This window comes from Cloeon dipterum, chromosome 4 (genome assembly GCF_949628265.1).
Source record: "Cloeon dipterum chromosome 4, ieCloDipt1.1, whole genome shotgun sequence".
Classification (NCBI taxonomy): Eukaryota; Metazoa; Arthropoda; class Insecta; order Ephemeroptera; family Baetidae; genus Cloeon; species Cloeon dipterum.
Genome location: NC_088789.1, coordinates 11,090,263 through 11,112,375, shown reverse-complemented (window position 1 = coordinate 11,112,375; position 22,113 = coordinate 11,090,263). Strand labels below are relative to the sequence as shown.

The 22,113-nt window shown below is 38.7% G+C and overlaps 1 protein-coding gene across 6 annotated transcripts in view; it reads right to left on the bottom strand.

Annotated features, from left to right (window-relative positions):
* The window catches only part of LOC135944818 (tyrosine-protein phosphatase Lar-like), a 139,748-nt gene that overhangs the window by 25,592 nt on the left and 92,043 nt on the right, over positions 1–22,113 (bottom strand). The gene's annotated exons all lie outside the window — the stretch shown is intronic.

Sequence of the window (22,113 nt, the reverse complement as noted above, 5' to 3'; positions counted from 1 at the left end):
TTTGCTCTCTGTTTTCTTGCATAGTTTTAAGCCCATATAGTGATCTCATTTTACATCGTTTAAAAGTGTACCTATTCAGTGAAGTCATCAACACTTTTATTAAAACGTATCTTCCTCAGAATGCTTCGGTCAAAATTATCAGTTCAAAACGAAAAAAACTGGAATCACTAATGAAAAATCGAATTTTCACCGATCTGTTATAAAGTAGAAATTCGGTGGCTATTGAAACTTTGCTGGAGGGCTATTCCAAGCTGTAAAAATGCTGCTGACCTCAAAGCGGTCATTCACTCAGTCTCTTAAGTGACATAGTGTAGCGCGCATTATTAATCACCCTTTTAGTCGCACGACCGTCGCCAGTCGGGAGGCAACGGCGAAACCGTCGAGGCCCATCAATTGGCGCACCATATTCGGTCATGCAACCGGGCGGTGAGTGTGTGTCCGCAAGGAGGGAGTGCATTATTACGACGCGGATTTACTCACGCGCTGCATCTGAGGGTATCGTCCCCTGGGAACGCCAGGGTGCGAAGAACGTGCCGCAAAGTGTGCGTTCCTACTCCCACTGGTAGCGACGCCCATCTGTACTAATTGCTCTTAATTATTCACCCTGGCTGATGGCTGCTGCACTTTTATCCCCTCAGCAAGGGACAGATGCAAGCCATTGTTTCGCTTCCTCTCCGGGGATGCGGCCATAAATATCAAGTTCCTCTTTGTGTTGCAAGAGTCAAATTCATGGTCTAAACTTGCATAAGCGCAGAGAATATTACATTAGCTAACGAAATTTATAGAACATAAATTATTATGGCACTTGTTTCAGTCAACATATTGATCGAAGGGTTAAGGCCTCTATTTTCGCAACATTAAAAATAAAAAATCTGTGTAAGTCCTCTATTGATACGGCTACAAAGTTATTTAATTTAGCAATCTCGCCTGTTGCTTCCTACGGTATTGAAGCTATTTGGTCACATTTAACTTTAAATGATTTCCACAAATTAGAAAGTGCTAAATCTAGATTTTTTAAAAAGGCGCTAGGAGTTGATAACGAATGCGTTCTAGATTGGTTTATGAACTTGTACAGACCGACCTATTTGTGAATGAGCTAAAATCAAAATTCTCTCTCACTTGTTCTGAAGCTTTTGTCAAGTTTGTAAGTAATATGAATATCAAAAAGCAAAATATTGATCCAAAATTCTATTATACTCCTGCAATGTTAAATACTGATTGGAAGAAAACGAATTGTAAGGATCGTTCCATGCTAACCAGATATTCTTTTCATGGATATCATTTTCTTATTTGCGCAAATTCTTGTTTTCACCTGGATGTTACCGATAAATGTAAATGTAGTTATTGCAATGCTGATCTGTATAGTATGTACCATATTCTTGACTGTCCTCTGAAACCTTTGACTTTAACCAAAGTTGCCTCATATAAATGCTGGAAATAGTTGTACGCCGTTGGCGTTGAATAAATATTCTATTCTAAATTATTATTTGGGCAATAACAGCTTTAAAAGAGATTCTAGAATTCCAAACACTCACCCAAATAGTTTAAAAGTGGTATTTATTCAAATTTTGAAATAATTCTTGTAAATCAAATTTTATGAAATTGAATCCTTATTGGTTGATCTTATAAGCAGAAAAATTAAAGCGGGAATAAAAACAATTGCTGTAGCAAGGACATTCAATTTTTTTTAAAAAAGTGGAGCTTCCCAATGGATAAGAGATTTAAGAATCTGTATACTGGAATATGATATGGAAAATTTTATTTTCGTTGACCTAACTTGAGACGCAAAATATTCAGTTCGTGCTTATTAGTGAAGACTTTCGTGAGAGTTCTCAGAGTTAAAAATCAGTTTGAATCATTGCCAGCGCAACTTGGCTGCGCCGGCGTGGGAAGAAAATTGCTTCCTTCCTCCTTTTCTGCAGTGTCATGGTGGCTGGCGAGCAAATTGATTGTAAAGCAGCAAGTTTCGAAAGGGGCCAAAAATCAGCCACTCGACAACAAGCCTGGCCATTATTTGGCCGTGCCGATGATTGTGTTTTGATACGCGACCGTTCAGGACTGGAGTTACCGCACCTCTTGATAAATAATTCATTGCGACGAGGCACGCGTCCAAACAGCGCAGCTGGCAGTCGACTGCTCTCTTTTCTTCAACTGTTGATGCCGAACGACACACATAAATATCAGAGTGGGCCGGGGACAGGGCTGGTCGCTCGTGTGCGGTCGGTCAGCTTGCTAAAGCCGCCCGCCACCCACCAACTGAATATGTATTGGATTACGAAAACATAAACAAGCGAGGAGGATTCGCATGGATGTCGGCCGGCGGCCGCGGATTCGTCTGGTTGCGGTTGCTGCACACTATACACGAACACACACACACACACACACACACACACGCTTATTTATGCGGCCTCTCCGCGGCACCCGTTCTCCCGTTTAATTTGCCTAAAAGAGGAGTCGTGTCTGCGCTTGGATTAAACACACGCCCTACATCAAATGCCGCGCATAATCCCGTTGCCCTGGTGATCGAATAAGCAACGATACTCTCGTCCAGTCATTCAAAGGGCATTTTTTCACACTGAGCCCCCAAGTGACTCCCTAAAAAACTAAAAATAAGAACTTTTTGGCGTTTTGAAAGGACATGTTAACTAACACCTGATCTTCATTATTGCTCACAAAAATATTTTACAATAACGTACATGCAATGAATGTAGATCTGTTTAATATCATCCCAAAATGATTCTGGGCATTTAAACAAATTCAATAATCTTATCTTGATGATTAATATAGTATGGTAAAAACGGCATTAGATTGAAATAAACTGACGGTTCATCTCAAGAGTTTTGAAACATGTGAGATTAATTAGTTGAAAATTTCCTCTCCGAAATAAAAACCATGGCAATATTTTACCTTTCCCTGCTGAATCGCGAATAATTACGTTAGCAGCGCCCCAAGGCTACATTCAAATCCTTTCCGCAAAGTGAAAAAGTCGGAGCACCGAAATGAAAATAAACGGCTGTGTGCTTTCAATTTTAAATAGATTTATGGCCGCCGCACCGTTCCTCCCTCCTTGATGCTGATGCTGCTGCCTCAACCATATCTCCGCGAGTTTTTCTTTGTTTTAGAGAAAAATAAAGAAAAGGCGGCGAAAAACTGCGCGGTGTGCCGAGGGTAAAAAAGCTCGCAGAGGGAGTGAGTGAATGATGCGCTCTGCTCATATTTCAATTTAAGAAGAGTGAAGCGCAGATCGGCAAGTACATGAGTGTTTGCGTCGCCTGGAAATCTGCTTTTATGCTCTGTGCAGGTTATGCAGTATGTAGGCGGCGAGGGAGCACGAGAGAGAGAGAGAGAGAGAGAGAGAGAGAGAGAGAGAGAGAGAGAGGCGTCAAGGGCCGTTTAGCTGTAGCAAAATGACAAAATGCGAGCCTTTTAAGACGCGTAGGCAACCAGCGTGTCTTCATTAGCTGATATATCGCATACAATGTATAAAATTTACAGAAGAGAGTGGGAGGAAAAGTCGCTTAATGGCAGCTTCCGCGTATATAACCAAGCATTTACTTATGATCAAAAATTAACATTAAAAGCTTTTATATTAAATAGCTGAACCCCGCCTCTCCTTCCGCAATCTCAAACTCACTTAATTATGCGCGGCAAATTAGGTTTGAAAACCGCGACCTCTTAGCTGACGGAATGCCGAAATTCCTCCTAAGTTTGTTTTTAATCACGAGAGAGAATGCCGGCAGAGAGCAAGTACTGAAATTTCTTGGAATTTTACTTTCGAATAGAAACTTAATAGGGCTTAATGGAAATGCTATTCCTCTCCATCTAAAAAAGAATGCAATATAATGAGTCACATCACAAATTAAGGAGCCTACAAAGGATTGCGACGCTTAAACTAAATTACTGAATCTGAATATCAAGTGTATGGTAAAATACATGTACGCACATGTTCAATAAGTTAGTTACTATTAGTAGGACGTCTTGATTATTTTTTCATCTTAGATTTCAAGATGCTGTTCTCAGAAAATAGCTCAGGTTTAATGAGCAATGCCGTTTTAATGAAAAGTATAGCGAGGCGTTGTATTGTTATTTTAAAGTCATCCTTGAGTCATGCTTGTTGGAAAGCAAAATTATTTCCGAAATGAAAAATAATAAAGCCTACTACTGTTGCTTCTAAAAATGAATTTTTCTTAATTTGAAATCGTGGCTGCTTGACATTTTCGCATCTTGCCACTGCCTACGAAATATAATAATGACAGAAAACTAATTTCAGGCATCCAGTAAAAGAAGATTGGTATCAGCCGCGCGCTAAATTTAATGCTATCTCTCGGCGACTCTTGTCTTTTCCCCCTTGAATTCGGTGCGTGCTGCATTGTAATGAGCAGGGAATTTCTGCTGCGCGGTGAAATGAAGGGCTAGCACTCGTCGTTTAATCCAAATGTTTGTCTAGCGGCGCAGAGACAGAAAAGACAAAACGCAAGCACGCAGAATAATGACCGTGCGCGAGCAGATTGAGACGTCTCATCGCAATCTGCATGTTTGCCAATTGTAATTGCATCGCTCTTTCTCTCGCTCTGCTTGCGGGTGGAAAGGAATCTCTTATATACACTGTGCGCCGCAGTTTTATGAAATTATTCGCAGCGCACGAGATGGGTTTAATGTTGTAATGTAGTTTGCCGCTATGGTATAATCACTTTAAGTCGTAGAAGAGAGCAAGCAGTTGGAAATTTCACGCACGTTTACGGAGCACAGATGGAAATCAAGGAAACGGTCAGAGCCCAAGTGAATGTTCCACTTTTAATTTCAGAATTAAGAAATCCAGTTGTAATTAGACGTAATGTAACGAAAGTTTATTTATGAGTCACAGATAATAATGGGATATATATTTTCTCATTTCTTAATTTTTTATTGATAGGGGAAAATATATTAAAAGTATTTTTTTAATTTACCCATATGTGATAGATAATACTTGGAAAAACGATGAATACACGGGTTTACACAAATACTTAAGTCAGTACTATTGATTTCTCGTGGGGTTCTTGCTTATAGTTTTCTGTACAAATGGAATACAATTTTCTAACACTCCAATCGTGTTAGAAAGTATTTAATTGATTCCAAACGAGTTACACCGGATTGGGAAAATGTCAACTGACCATTCAGCACTGAAGTTTCAGAACTGCCAAAATCAGACAAGTGAAGTTTTATATGTTAAGAAAGTTTAAAGTTGTGTGTTAAAAGTTAGTGTTATTCAATGCATTGCCGATTGTGCCTGAAACATAAGTAATTATTTGAATTATTATATTAAGGTTATCCTAGAAATTTCGAACTGAATTTAACTTTCTGAGTTTTCTTGAATTAAATATGATTTATCTTTTGTGAGGTAAAGAATTATAAACTTTTAACTTGCCTATATACTTTGCATATGCTGGAGAGGGAGAGAAATATTTTTCATTATTATTATGCTTATGGATTTTTGCATGTTCCAGACGAATTAATGGAGAAAATTGAGAGGAAACTGAAACCAAGTGAATGGTTGGCAGTTATTTAAATTCTTTCCTGCTCATTTTATCTCTCCCAATAAAAGAATAATAAAATTCTACTCTTTCCTTCACATCAAAAACAGTGAATCAATTTCCCGGCTTGCTTGATGTGCGTGTGCGCGTCTCCCGTGGAGCATTAAACGAGCACAGCTAATGCCGAGTGTAACGCGCTTAATTCAAATGGTAATTACCTCATAACTCGGTGCATTATAGTGTCTCTGTTCAGTTTCAGAGCCGAGGAATTACGATCGGACGTCTGTTTCGTGCGCAGAGTTAGTGTACACGTGTGCAGCTGAGTGAACTGTTGTATATGTTTTGCTGCACAACAAGCAACTACAACACGTCGTTCCACCTCTGCTCTTAAATTAGCCAAATGTCTTTAGTGCACCGCCCTAATTTAGAAAACACTCTCTTTAATGACATTGTTCGCCTGCCATCAGCCACGAGAAAAAACACGAATTACACGGAGAGAATTATGATTTATTTTTAAATTTAATTTCCTGAATAGCCCTTCAAAAGCCAAATTTTAATTTGAAAATTTTCGTTTAGATAATCAAATAATCAGATTCAGCCGTAGAGCTCTATTTTTGTATGAAAGAGGAATTGTACTAAAAATCTGTGAGTCACCGATGCATAAACCATTCATCAAGGGTTGGATTTCAAGATTGGACTTGTGCCAAAATTTAACCAGGTAAAGTGTCTGCATAGTATATTACGTACTATGTGATGTTAAAATAGTGAGCTCTATCTGTTATTGAAAATCTTATTTCTTTGATAATATAAAGAATTTCACACAATTAAGTTTTACACCACTAAATCGATACATTTTGTTGAGAAAAATTGAAATCAGCCAGGAAATTATGGTCTGCAGTAGGAATTTTTGGAGAAAGTCAGCAAAATTAGAATTATTCTGTGGCATGGTCAGACTGTTTCACTTTGTAAAGTTGAAATATTATTAAGTTTCAAACAATCAGCTCGATTGACTGCTAGGTGAAGCTATTTTTGATCATGCTCAGCTGACCGTTTTCAAAGACATGTGATTAAAAATTTCCTGTGGGAACACTCTTCAATGACACGGTTCGCGTCTCGCGTGCAACCATTACGGGGCGCAATTTTGAATTTGCTGGCACGGCTTCTAATTGTGAAATGACGAAAAAGAAGCTGCCCCGTTACGAGAACGTGCGATATGATTTTCAATATCAGCCATTCATGTATTTGTACACATTCAAAATATATATTAAACAAAACTACGTTACCGCTACTCATATAGAAGTTATTTTTCGTATGAACAAGTCTCTCTATAGATTAAAAGGTTTAGTGAACACATTATTTTGTAATTTAAATACATGAAACAAATTTTTCTCATGCTTTGCACAACAGGCCCTGTATATTTTCGCCAGGTTTTATTTTAATCAACGTGGGGGAATTTGCATTGGTCATAAATGAGCTATGAATATGATTGCTGTTGTTAAATTCAAGAGGATTAGCGGAAACAATAATAGCGCGGTGCTAGGGTGTGCGATGCAAATCTCTGGCTTGCCGACGCGCGCGCGTTTGTTCAGCAAACATATCAGAGGATGGGGTGGTAGGCGCGCGCACACGTATGAATTAAACATCTCGAATGGGCGGGTGTTGTGCAGTCGAGGCATTCAATTTTTCCAGTTCGTCTCTCCCGCTCATCAGGCAGCCGCGGCGAAAGGGTCGCTTGTTTGCTCAAATTTCAGCGCCTTAGTCAAACTTTGAATTCCATTAATGCCGTTATCATTTGCAAGTGAAATGGGGCGCGCCCGCGCCGACGCCAGAAGATTAAACAACCAAATGAAGAAGTTAATAATTCATAATATGCAAAGTTCACCACCATGATGAACGAGACGTGGAATCTGCAGCACTCGAATCAAAATTTGTGCCTGCATGTCTGCCCATGTGTATTAGGCTGACTTGTGTGGTTGCCGCACTCTCACTTCTTAAACTACCACGAGGGCAAGCTCTTAAGATAAATACATAAAATAAAAATCAATGGAATTTCGTTTGGGAATAAATGATAGGTAAATCAAATAGGGAGAGGAGGAAGAGTTCGAAGAATTAAAACTTAAAGGGCAGGAGAGCACAGCCTGGCGAGGACAAGAGGGTGGCAACCCTTTTGCGTGTCACGCAGTTTAGACGCCTCCGCGAGCGGTGTTGTCATTATTATTATTGCGGCTGTTGCCTCGCTGCGGCGTCTGTGTTGTGTGCAGTTTAATTAGAAGACAACTTGATTAAAAGCCTTGTCATTGAGCATCTTCCCTGGTTAATCACTGACACACACATGCGTGCTCTCTGTTTCATTCGCATACATTTAGAAGCTGCTGCGTGCAAGTGGGAGGAGTGTCTTTTGAGTACACAAGCTGCTTTGCAGGATTTGTGACATTCTCAGGAATGCAATTTATATTAATTAAGAAACACAATGCCATTCTTGGAGGAATTGTGAGTATACAAGATACTAACTTAAAAAGCCATTTGCCAGTTTTAACACCAATATTGAATGCTAAAAAATTGCAAAAATATCCATTATACGCAATTGAAATTCTATGAAATTAATAAAACTTTTTATATCCCTTCTACGCACAAATGTGGTGGTGTTAAAGCTTTAAAGTAGGACATAAAAATAAAACATTAGAGCTTTACAAAAAACAACTTTTGAAATAGAATATCAGATTAATTTCAAAATGGACATTTGGTTCCCACCCGCATGATGGAAAATAAATTATAAAGCACAACCATCTTTTTTGGAAATAAATGCAGTGGAGAGATACAACTATGATCCCCTCAGACCCTTGCTCTTAGTGCGAAAACTGTATTGCAATAACATCTTTGAAAAGCAAGAAAAAATAAGATATAATAATGTGTCAAACTCCAACCTCGACAGTAAATGTAAGTTAAAAAATAATTATTTTTAAAATTCAATCCTGAGAGGAAAAAATTAATCCATTTTGGGCTAGCAGTCAACGAGATTGAATGCCACATTTGCCAGATTTCCCTTCTTGGTATATTGCATTAAGCCGCGGGTTTAGGCGGTTCCGCGTACAGAGCAGTGATGCTATAAATCCGACCAGCAACTAACGTTGGGTTTTGAGTGTAACGAAAAGCGTGCTTGTTGGCTGGAGGTGGCCAGGGGGGTGGAACAATGAGTGCCGGTCGGCGAGCAGAGTGAATTTCGCAATTAATGGCGCCATTAGCCGGCACGGCGCATTAATACACACTTGACACATGAGCGAGTGCAAAATTTTGCTGCAGCATGAAGTTTGGCTTTGGGGCGAATTTTTAATTATTCAACACGCAATTTAGCACCAGCAGGCAGAATTTATTAATTGCACTGGTCTCTGCACAATAATTCAAATTTACCACTTGCATAAATTTGCATTTATTGTGGTAGCGGACGCAGCCAGCGAAAACATCAGCCTTTCCGAATTATCATAATTTGTTTGGCGTGCTTTTCAAGGCAAAAATTATATCTAGGGCTTCTTTTTTACGAGGCGGATTAGCCACCAGAGGCGGTGAAACTGCTTCCTGTGTTTGTGCAAGGGATTAGTCAAAGAAAAAAAGCGAAGTGCATGCTCAACAGATAATTAATGTGCATATGCATCTCAGCAGGAGCACAACACACTTGTGCACTCTCCCGCTTACCCAGCACTATTTGGTATTGATCGAGCTGAGCAACAACAGGATAATCTTGGCCCGCGCGCGGGTAGTGTGCTCGCGATTTGTAACATCTCATCATTCCCAGGTCTCATTATTTGCACCTTGTAAATAGGAAGCTAAAAATATTAAAACCACCTCAAACTTTTAATAGTTATAAAAGCTGACAAGTAAAGTATTTTTTCAAGTAAACCACTTCCCTCGATATATCCTCGCCTTTAAATAAAATTTTACTTTCAGTTTTTTTTCTTTTTAAATAGAAAATTTGTTTTGGTTCACAGAAGGCTTTATATTGATTAAACGTCTGAAACCTTAATGCAATGTTCAGAATCAACAGTTTATTGCTCCCTCCAGTACTTTTATTCGAGTACATAATAAATAAATCTTATAGTAGGAAATAAAAATCTGAATTTATTTCTAATATCTCTACTTTTGAATTAATTCACTTGTTTTAAGTGGTGCTGCTGTGTTCTAGATTTAAAACAATAGCAGCGAGAGCGAGATCTTGTTTTTTTATTCTGTTATTCTGTATGAAAAATGCAATCCTTGCGTTCTCATTGGAAACACACGTGATGTGTTTGTTGTCTGCGCTTTTCCACTGAGCTGAGCACACAACTCGTTGTTTTATAATCTCGCCCGCCGCCGAGCTCTACTTGCATGCATTCGTCTGCAAAATAATAACAATAGCTTCAGTGCAGTGATACTGAAAAATAACAACGACGAATGCACAGCCAGCCAGTACCATAACTTTTTCTATTGTAGATCTGATTTAAGGCTATACTATTATTAAGGATTGTGTGTTTCATTCAAGGAATTCATGCTTTATTCACAAACTATTGAAATTTGGAGCATGCGTATTTCAAAATGGATTTTTCACTTCAGGTTTATTTCAATTATATTGATTACTGACAGCAAAGTATAAAGATTTTTCAAATTGTATCCATACAATAAACCCGTATTTTGTGAATACTAAATGAAAATATACAGTTTCTTAATATAAATTGAAGCTTCCTTATTTTCTTTTCTTTAAAAGTTGTAATTTATGTGAAACAAATTTTGTAATGGATTTGTAAATAAATTATCACAAAATTTTGAACAGTTGTTGGCAGAATTTCTTTATCAACAAATTTTCCTCAACGTGCTCAACGTATATTTTAGAAAATCCATCTTCAGGTATCACACTTATAGACTTTGTTATGAACAAAATTATGAAGATCCCATAATAAGTGCTATTTTATAGCGAGCAATTAAATTTGAAATCTTTCCTCTTCAATGACGTTGTACGTAAGAAGATTTATACCGGCTCTCGACCCTGATGCTCAACTCTCTCTACTCTAACTTCTTCTCACTTGAATTTATTTGTATAATTTATTATGAGAAAATTGGAAGCTCGTTCACCTTTTTAATGCTTAATTAGAAGCTAGGACCGCACCCACGCCGACAGTCAAGCAGACTAAAGTTTAGCGACACAAAAACCCGCTCTCCAACTTCCCCCTCCAATGGGTCTTCATAAATTATGAAATGCTTTAAGATGCTCTTTCTCCCAACGAAGTTGAGCACAAATCGCCCGCAGAATTACACTTGCGTTAAGTATATATCACGTTGGCAAATCTTCAATCAAAGTTACAAGCTTGAGATTGTAAGCCTTAAATAGAATGGACTCTCAATGACGACACTGCATTAAAAAATAATTTATTGATGTAATTTGCACACTAATGTACTAAAATTATGCTGCCTTGTGTAGCAGAATAAGCACCAGCCGTTAATTCTCCGGAATTGGCTGGACTTCTGTAGCTTTCAAAATAAATATATTTCTTTTTAAAAAAAAAATAAGTTGATTTCTATAATTTTAGCTCATCGGTTTATACCCTTGCCATAATCAATACCTAGTTATTTTTGAACTGAAAATATAATTTCTTTTATGATAATATCATTTGCTCATTCATTTTGTCATTCGCTACCATCAACCAATCTAAAAATCCTAACAAATTCCTTCAAAACTCGTGTGCGTTGTGAGTGACTATAAACTCAATGAGCGTCACCCCTCGCTAATCCTCTGAGTGAAATCTGGTAATTCACTCGTCCCTGCTGCAGTAATCACGTAATGCTCTAATTGAATGCTCAATTTTGTCGGGCCGTGTTTCGCGTTGCAGGTTGGCTTCGTTTGGCAGCGGACAAAGCTGCTTGAATGGTGCAGGTGTCGCGGCGTAATTGCAGCCCGCGCTTTGCCGAGTGTGCAGCTAAATCAAACACTAGATTGCCGCTCACTCTGCGTGTGTTTAATTCCATTTCACAGCGTTAGCTGGCTGGCACACTCTGTGCTGTCGTGCCCGCCGCCGACGTATTGTAAATAATTGGAGCGGCTTTAATGATACACCACGCCTGAATGGCGCTTGCTGTTTGCTCTGCGCGCCGTCGAGCTGCAGCTCGAAATGGGTCTGCCTGCTTTGCAAGTTGCACGGGTGGAAGTGAAAAACGATGCCTGCTTCACTTAGAATGCCTCCTTTATGCTGATACACTCGTGGAGTAAAATTTAGAACTCTCTGCTTTTCTTGATTTGAGCATTGAAATTAATTGCAAGTATTTTTTCTGGATCTAAATATAGATTCAACAGCGTAAAACCTTAAACTAATTCGATTTTTTAATTCATACTAAATTGAACATCAAATGAATGTCAAGATGATATTTTTTTTAATTTCTTTAAAATATAATGTAATTTGAACGAATACCACTTTACTCTTTGCGGAAATTAATTCAAGATGGTCAGCTAATTGTGAAATATTGAGACGTATAGTGGCTGTTTTCGGCCCCACAAGCATCATCAGCAGTACTTAACCTCCAAAACAGAATTCATAACCACAGTATTAGCTGCAGAGAATTATAGTGCTTTAAATTTGATGAGGAATTATTTGTGTGTTAAAAGATGTTTACAATAGTCAAAACTGTAAGGAGTGCAATCATCTGAATTTCGGACTAAACAAACGCCTTTCCCCATGCCTCTCAGTTGATAAAAGGTTCGTACCGAAAAATCAGTTTTTTCGTTTGAAAAAAAATAAAAATAATATATGAAAAATATGAATCAGTCTGTCACTGCCCTAGCACTAAGAAAAACCGAGGAATTGCCTCATTATCTTCTCTTTCAGACTGTTCATTCATCGGTCATACCATATATGCATTCAAGCGGGCGGGCATTCTTCGAACCACATATACCTGCAATTTATGTCATCAAAAGTTCAGTGATTCGATTGTGTGCAGCCACATATACATTAATAGCACGACTCTGATCCTCGCGCGGCTTCAAAGATAATCAGAGCCGATGAAACGGAGCAACGCGAGGCCGGATATGCGAGAAAATCGAGTTATCTGTTGCAACACGAGGCGGAAAATTGATACGCTGTTTTTTGCCGTTATGATTGCGGGTGACACTACACAGACCGAATTTTTTGCCCGACCTCGGTTGATCAACAACTGCAAAAAGAGCGGCCGCCTTTGAGCTTTTCCCTTCTTTTTCTGTACTGCACCGAGCCGGCCAACCGGCGAGGAAAATGGTCTCATTTGGGAGCGGAGCAATTTAATTGAGGCACGTTGTGAGCAAGCTTTGCCTTCTTGCCTTTCATCCCTTGTGTCTTTGGATGCAGCCGCCGGCACTTTCATATCGCTTATGTACCGCAGCTAAGGCACTTCCTTCCTGTTGAAGACTTTCCACCTCTCCACGGGGAATTCAAGATTTGCTTGAGCTATCCATTTTGTGATTAATAATCTTAACAAAATAAACAATAAAGGAAAATGATTAATCAATATTTCTATTTTATGTATCAATATAATCCAACAGTATTTCTGTGAAATGGAACGAACTTATGAAGATGCATATTAAGGAATTGCCTAAAAACTGTTATTCTGCAGAAGTATCTCTTGTAACAGATGATAAATTTAGTTTTTTTAGAGATATTAATTTTTTAAGCCCCTATATGAAATTTCGATAATTGGTCCAGCATTTTATACCTTTTATGTTATTAATCTTCGGAGAGCATCTTTTTAAGCAACTTTCTTATACTGCTGATACATTTTCTTTTCGTTTTCGTTTATTGTTTGTGATTATTAATTCAAATAAACATGCACATACGTGTTTGATCAATATTTTAGGGAACACCTGTCACACCTTTTTTGTCTGTTTCAGTGTTCTCGATTGCTTATTTGCATAACCATATCTCATACCAGTCATATTATATACCTTTGAATGCTGCCAGCGATAGTGGACAAAAGGGCTTAGCATGGCAAGAGGATTGAGAATTACAAGTGCCTGGTCAATATTCTTATTATGTAAATGCAACGAGATGCTTAAGCCGGTTTTCCTCGAGGGATTGCGGCTAAAGAGGGAGAGCGGAGATGGCCTTTCTCATCACAAAATGCTAGAACGCTAGGCCAGCTCCATTATGAGCCTCTGGAAAACAAAGGGTAAGCAGTTAATCACAAAAGGCAATTACGCTTCCAGCATCAAAATGTTGTCTCGCTGTCACGGACATTAAATCACTCAGTATTTTTTAGATATAAGAGAAGAAAGTGAATTTCTGATGTCAATTATATGCCAGTTGATAAAATAAAATATCCTATCGAATGGCAAAAAGTGTTCGAGAAGAGAAACCTCTATATTTAACAGTTATAATTATTTTGCATTCTTGGCTGATTAATCCAGAATTGGATATATGACATCATATGAAACTTTTAGTTTAAAATTTATCTTTATTATGGTTCAGCAGGGATTTTTTACCCTATACATTGCCATATCCAGAAAAATATAGTATACATTTATCAACATGAATATTGAAAAGAGGGTGGTGAGAAATTGGTTTAATAACTCTTGAAAACTTGTTCTTATAAAATTGCTTGGAATGAACTTAAGTTTTACAGAATATGAATGCCTGTTTATTCCCACTTGGTAAAATACAAGTTGCATAAAATGACTTTGTCGGTGGAAAAAGTGAGAAAGAGAACCAGTTATGGCAAACGTCTCGTTAAAACTGTACTCAGGAGAGCAAAGCTGAAATGGGCTCAATCTAATACAAAATCACATTAAAATTACAAACTTCTAATCGCATTCGCCTTACTCAACGTCGGAAACTGTTGGAATCTCCGCACAAAAATAGGGACGTCATCTTGTCACTACTTCAAATAAACAGTAAAAACCATAACTCTGAGGTGGCTGTTCTGGAATGATCATTATTTTTTATCCTTAGCTATTTTTCCTTAATTAATTTTAGCTGCTGGCAGAGAGACAGGGGATGAACAACAACTTTGTGACTGTCATCCGTTTATCCAGCAGCGCGCACGGCATTATTCCTGGCAATATGTGTTTGTTTGGCGTGCGCGCGAGAGGCGGCATTATTACACTTTGCAGTTGGCGCTCGCAACCCTGCCGACAAGCAAGCAACACAATATTAAGACACCCCGTGGTGAACATTTCATTAAATGTTGTGCTCTCTGTGTGTGCTATGGCTTGGTACTTGTGAGAGGGTCGGTAAAAACGGGGTGTGAATCACAAGCGGGCACAAAAATACGCGCGACACGCCACTAAATTAAAGCCGCGCGCGCGCTCTGATGATGAAATAATGCAATCTCGAGAATATGGTACTGCTTTGAGCAGAAACACCACGAAGCAAGTGTCGTCGCTTTCCCAAATTATATCTCTTCGTTCTACAAGTACAATCTTTTGCGGATTTTACACCTATAGCCTCAGTACAACCTATATAAACAGATGTCTCATAATATGAATTACAGTATGTGTGTTTTAAACAAGAATCCGAGTAATATCATTGACATTTAGGGAAGTGAAACCTACAGTATTTGTTTCATTGCTATTTAACTTTTTGGCACGGTCGTTTTTTATGTGGTATATATTAATAAACAAGGTACTTGTTTCAACATGAGTTTAAAAACTTTAGCAATTGCGCAGATGTGTATATTTCCTCGGAGATGTACATCAAAAAAAGAATGCGATAAAACCCTCAGAAATAAAAACAGTTTAGAGTTAGTTATTCCACAAAAAAGTTGAAAATTTATGAATTTTGTTTTTCAGCACAAGTTTTGCCAGTTTTTCAGCATGTGCCGGTGGGTTTTATTGCGGAATAGACTTTCGGCACACATTTCACGCGTGCTGCAAGAACGAAAAGTCGAGTTCAGCCAACATTATGTACAGTATACACGTATTGCGGCATCAGCAAGTTGGTAAAGCCTTCTTTAGCCATCGCACACACATACACACGGCTTATCAACATGGGAATACGCCACCGCGCATTTCGAGGGCTTTTCAACTCGTCTGAAGCCTTCCCTCCGTTGTTAAAATTCGGTGTTTGTTAAATTCAAAATTATTCAAATTATTGTAACACAAAATAATTCCCTCGCTCTCTCCTAACAAGAGCGGCTAATTTTCAAGAAAATTGCGAGTTTCTCGTGGGCCTGCGCGTGAGCAAAATTATTTAAACTGTTTGGTCAGGGCACAGCAGGGATATTTTTTTACACATCACGTGGTCAGTGCTTGGAAAATCAGACATCGGAGCAAAGGAATGGTAAAAAAATACTGATTATATCAACTGACTGGTTAACATCTCATTACAAATTAAAATTGATAATTGATTTAACTAGTGTTTTAACGTAGTTGTGTTTTGCTTGCAAGTTTAACCGACAACGAAAATTATGAAGTTGCAAGCGTATTTTTTGTTAACAGAAAATAAATTCACAGCATTTTGAGTGGTTCAGATTAAAAAAATGAACAATTTTCTGACACTTTTCAGGGGCGCAACAACTGCGGTGCTTCATCAGAACTCTCCTGCGTTCGCAACAGTGAAAATGTCATCTCGCCGAAGAGAGTTTATATTTTTTGCTCTCTTTATTTATTTCCCTAATGGAAAAATAACAGCAGCGGTAGAGAGCGGGCGGAGCACAGGTTTCCGCGCCGAATTCTCGCTATATTTGGTTTCCACAACATTATTTTTCCAGTATAATAGCCCACTCGCTCGGCACTTTTTATTCTTTGTCGAGCAAAAACAATGTTGCTCTCTCTGCGTCATAATGTCTCTCTCTCTCTCTCTCTCTCTCTCTCTCTCTCTCTCTTTCCCTCCGTGCTCTCAGCATCTCCGCTTTTGCATGCTCTAAAATCTCTGAGATGTTTTTGCACTTTTGCTTCTTACCGCATTTTGATAATTAAAAACAAGGCGGTGGCATTGTGCTCTGCTTTGCCTCTGTTTTCTGCTGGCAAAACGTAATTCCAGAACATCCTCATTCGTCCTTTGGCCCCAGGGCCAGCTGCTCTCTCTCTCTCTCTCTCTCTCTCTCTCTCTCTCTCTCTCTCTCTCTCTCTCTCTCTCTCTCTCTCTCTCACACACACACACACATACACACACACTCACTCTCTCGGCCGCTTTGAATGTTCAATAGCTGTGACATATTTCGCTCTTGCACACAGAACCCGTCTTTCCTTTCTTTCTTTCTTTGTGCTCAGGCCGTATTGAATATTTTGCTCTTTTTCTCCTGGCACACAAGGGATATAATATTGAAAGCAGCCAGATGTATTGTCTTTGAAAAGGACTTGCGGAATTTGATATAGCGCTCGCCGGCGATAAAATAGCTAGCTGGCTGCTCGCTTATCACTTTACACTTCTAGTATGTGTTTGTTTGTACGTACATATAGCCCTGTGCATATTCCTCTGGCGGTGGCGGTGGCGGTAGTGCTAGGCGCGTCTGCTTTCGTGCTCCTTCACCAAAACAACTTAGGGACAAAGGAAAAGAGCAGCCCGGCGTAGAGACAGAGCGATGGTTAAGTTTCGTCGCAATGTAACAGGCTGTTTGCAATTGAAACTTTCTGAGAGACTATGTTTGGCATGTGAGCTGAACTCTTGGCTGTGCCTTGAGTGCTTACCAGCGATGTTGAAACCTGGCTTGAAACAAATTAAGCTTATCTAAAATAGAGAGTGGTTCGGAATCTATTCTTCTCAATGATAAGGGGGCGTAAGCAAATCTGCCATTTAACTAGACATAATTAATTCACTCCCAAAATCATCAGGTTAAAATTTTGAATAAAATAACTCAGTAAAAATAGGAAAAATACCGAAAGCCGCTTGTAGTTAATGGACAGCATTATATTCATATCCCACCTACTTTATTCTAAATTCCCCTTGTCAGTTAGCTGCATCATAGCAAAGCATTTTATTCTATTTTTTTATTTAAGATAAAACGAATATATCTGGAAATTATAGAATTTGCTACCACTTGAGCGAACAACTGATGAACAAAGTGACTGCATTGTCGTTACTCCAGTCTGTGGTGAAGATTAGAATATTAAGCGATATGCGTATACAGCTTTAACTTTATAAAACAAAGCAAGAAATTTTTATTTCAATGCCTTTTTGTCCCATTTTTTTACGACAGCATTCGATTTACTCGAAACCTAACAGTTCCAGCCAACACTGGAGAGTTTACGGCTGGTGATCATTGAGCTCTTGCTTACTTAAAGAAGGAAATGATGGTAAAAATGAATTTCAAATTATAATCTGACTGCTGCACAGTGTGCGTGTACATATCAGTCTATGCTCCATAGCCACAATTTTAAATTTTTTTTTGCAAATATTCTGGGAATAAACCAATACTTTAAACAGAATTAATCAGTAACACTGCTGGCTCGTGCCAGAACTTTTGTTTGTACCGCTTAAATCTATATACACACACTTTGTACACACTTCTTGTTTGCTTTTGAGCGGGCGTGCGACGTTGAGCAATCCATCAAAATTTCGTTGAACAAAAAGAAAAAAATGTAGTCGAGCCAGCTTGCTTGTATAATTAATTTTCAGTTGAAACTTCTTTTATTAAATAAAGTGAAATAAATCTTTAGGGAGAAGAGAGGCGTGAGGAGAAAGAGAGCAGCATTATCAAGACTTAAAAACAAATTACTCGGCGGGCGGACCGACCTCTAATGCACCTCCCGGGCTTCTCTGCTCCTTCTGAGAAAGCGACTTTATTTTTAATAAATGTATACGAGCCTCTTTCCCTTCCTCTCACAGGAATATGAGCAAGATTAATTATAAATAATAAATAGTCAGAGAAGAGAGAGAAGCGAATTTTTCTTGCCGGTAACAACAAAAGCTATCCCCCGAGAAAAATGAGTTGCAATTATTACTCTCGCGCTATTTTATTGTCCAAAGACGACAACAAGGACACACGCCGGTGCACGCAGAAAGGGTTCTTTCTTCACAATTACCGCCTCGATTCCGAGTGAGGGAGGGAAAGGTCTTTTCCTCTCTCAAACTCATCGCCAAGTGTCGGGTCCAAATTAATTAAGATTTGCTATCGCTTCTCGGCGAGCGGCTCCAGCTCACAGAGGCAGGCGCACGACTGCTGTTCAAATAAAGCCCAGAGTGCGGAGAAATTTTTGCTGCCGCTGGGAACGCAACAGATGCACTTAAGGAAATAGAAGCAGAGGGTCGACTTTTGATTCTAGACGCAATGTAATTGAAACGTCTTAAAACGAAGGCATTGTTTTAACCCGTACTATATCGTCATTGCTGTTGAGTTACTGAAATATCCCCTACAAACTTCATTGCAACATTTAAAACGTTATTAAATTGCTATTCATGCATCCAGAGAAAAAAAATAGTTAGCGGTAACAGTTTTGAAACTAAAATTGTTGCTAACGCGAGTCAGGTTAAATTTACTGAAAAATTGATAAATTCCTCTCTTAGTTCCCGTTCCTGACAAAATGCGCCCAAAAACACACACGCGCCTCATTAGTTTTAATTTTCAGGAAGGAAAGCCTTATTGTGTCCACGCAATTGTTGCCGAATTCCGCTGCCTAATAAGATTACGCACAGCAGGCATGCGTTTTTTTAATTTCCCAGACCAGCAGCTCATCCTCTTTGCATGCACGCTGTCCCGCGTGGTGTATTTTTTGTCCCCTGGCCTGCGACAGAGTGACCAGAGCAGTGAAGCGTGCGAGTTAAGCAGGCAAACGACGAGGCGCGCCTTTCGCTCCCAAGGGCCCAACTAATGAAGTAGACCAGCCTGAAATACGCCGGCACAACTTTGTATTAATATTTACTGCTCCCACAGCTCCGAATCTTTAATCTGTATCGTCTATTTTCATCATAAAAGCCGCCTCCCCAGCGACGCTGGCTTCAAATTTTCGACTGCCACCCGCGCACCCGCGAGAGCTTTGCACTCGAATTAGCGCGCAGCAACGGCGGAAAAAGTAATTTTGTGCTTTAATAGGTGAAAATTCTGCCTTTGTTGCTGAATCATGCAGAGATTTCTCTTCTTTGGCTCTCTGACTGTGAGACTCGATCTAGTCCATCATATAGTACACGTAAAACACAATGGCTCAATTTAAGTTTTCCTGATTTAATACAAACGCTGGAAAATCCAAGAAGTTAATTTTTAGCATAGAATTATCGTAGCAAAACATTGTCCATACTTTGCGTGTAATATAACATCTGTTTATAGCCACAAAGTTATGCATTATGAAAATGAAAAGAAACGCATTTAAATCAGATAATCTAACTGGAAAGATTCACACTCGGCTATATTTCATTTTTCTTTCCATAGCTTAGTGAAGAAAAAACAGGTCATGTATATTCAGTTTAAAGCAGTTCCATTGGTTTCAGCAGCTAAAAGATAAGCCAGTTATTTGATGAAAAAAGTGATTCCCAATTCCAATAAATAAATTTAATTATCATGTTGGATTGTAGAATAACTGCAATTTTGACGTAATAGTTTTCCTGCAAGGCGAACTTAACAAGGGGACATGCATATTGCTAATGTACTGAAAAAATCTTCTTTTTATATGATGAATAGAATAATTACTAATGCTTAATTTTATACGTTGTCCGATATGTCAGCTATTGACATAGGATTGTGCTCCTACACACTACTTTGCGTAGTTATCAACACGTTGCATTTCATCTTGATGGTGTGTCTATCAGATTTAGCGCTTGCATTACATCATTACTTTTGCAAGAGCATCACCTTAATTGTACCCAGTCAGCTATAATGAGGTCACCACTTGAAGATTTCTAAATAATCGATTAAAAGAGTTCGCAAGAACAGGCTTTCGTTCCTGCTTCCTAGAGAGGAATGCTCGTTGTAACGCTCCAACTATTCTTAATGAAGCCCATAAATTTCCCCAGCATGCATTTTTGTGCGCGTGCATCCGCTGAGATTCATTCTTGAGGGTAAACAACACAAAGAGCTCAGACGAGAAAATCTCAGTTTTTTCTTCTTCCCAACAAACAAATGGAGTTGCTGGTGTAGTGGTGAATGCAGAATGCGAGGAAAAAGACGATTCAAATGTACTCTCAACCGCGTCAAGAGCACAGGCAGAAGAAAACCTGCTTTTTAATCAACATTATATGCACTCTGCTATAATTGAATAGCGTGCTGCTCAACCGCAGTTTTTGCTATCGTTCGCTTAATTAATTAAAATGTAATGACTCCACCGCGGATTGTTTTCCAAGATCTGAAATCCAAAAACAAATCTAGATATTCATGAGTTGCTTTACTTCCCACTGATATATTTTTAACAAAACTCCTTTTCCAGAAACTTGATACAAAGAAAATGTTGTAATATGGATATTAATTTTTTTAATAATTGATATAAAATGAGTTTATCTCAAGCTGGCATAGAGGTATGGGTATAAATTCAAAATTTTACATTTTTCGATTGAGTAGAAGATAATCTTTAATTAATTCGATTTTTTCCTTCGAATTTTCACCGTTTCACACAATGTCAAAGTGGAAAATCACATATTTTTTGAATAATGTCATTACAAACCACGATAAAAAGCAATTATTAGTTGGAGCAACACTGAAATTAATGTGCATTGAATATGTCAAAATAAAATATAGAAAAAAAATTACATCGCATATTTCAGTTGCTATGCGATCAGAGAATATTTAATATGAAAAGCTGGTTGTTTCTAGCAGAGCTCTTTACAACTGATAATTAGTCTGAATAATCTGATAAGCCTCTGCAGAGAGTCTCCTGCGCCTGAAATATTTTGTTCATAGCTGAATTCAGCTTTCTCTCTGGAAGGATGTGGTGCTGACATTGTTTAAATTGTCAAAATAGATAATTAAGTTGGCTATCTGCGGGCCGGCTGCTCCGCCACAATTAAACTAATTAACGCAAACAGCGGGTAGGTCCGTTCTCCACTCGCTAGCTGGAGAAGTGAGTTGCGCCCCAACTCCCGCTTATCAAAGGTTCATCACCGTTTTCACCCGGACCGAGTGAAGCCGCATGTCTGCGGCCCGCAAGATAACACATGGACACTTTCGGACCTAACCCGTTCTTAGCGTGGTGACAAGCTAAAATTTGGGTGCAAATTAATGCTGCGCATAAAAAGTTTTCGCACACACTGCTTTGGATATAGGAACAGGGAAGCGTGTATTTCTATATTCTTTGGTGACGATCGAGCTTCTATGATTTTAGGCTAAATTCATTTTATTCTATTTTGCTTGACTTTTTGTGAGAGGATATTAGATTACGAAATTTTAAAAGCGCTCATTAAGAAAAACGTCTTTTGGTAAGATTTTTATGCTTTTTTTAGTTGTGCTTGTGAGTGAGGGATAATATGAGAATGCCGAAAGCTTTGTTTTGATTTTCATTCAAGATTAAAAGTCAAATAATTTTACAAATCCCCATTTACTGACTTGTTTCTAGGTATCATCGAACAGCCCCACGCCAGCTTCTGTGGATGCTCGTAATGAGCGTTTTCATGAATGGGCATCGCAAGCTTTGAAATCGAGCATGAATATTCGGAGCTATTCGGAGCGTCCGGCAACTACACGAGCATGTGAAGAAAGCCGATTTGGTCGTGAGCATCAAATCCAATTGGGTCATCGGGTCTGCAGAAATTTTGGA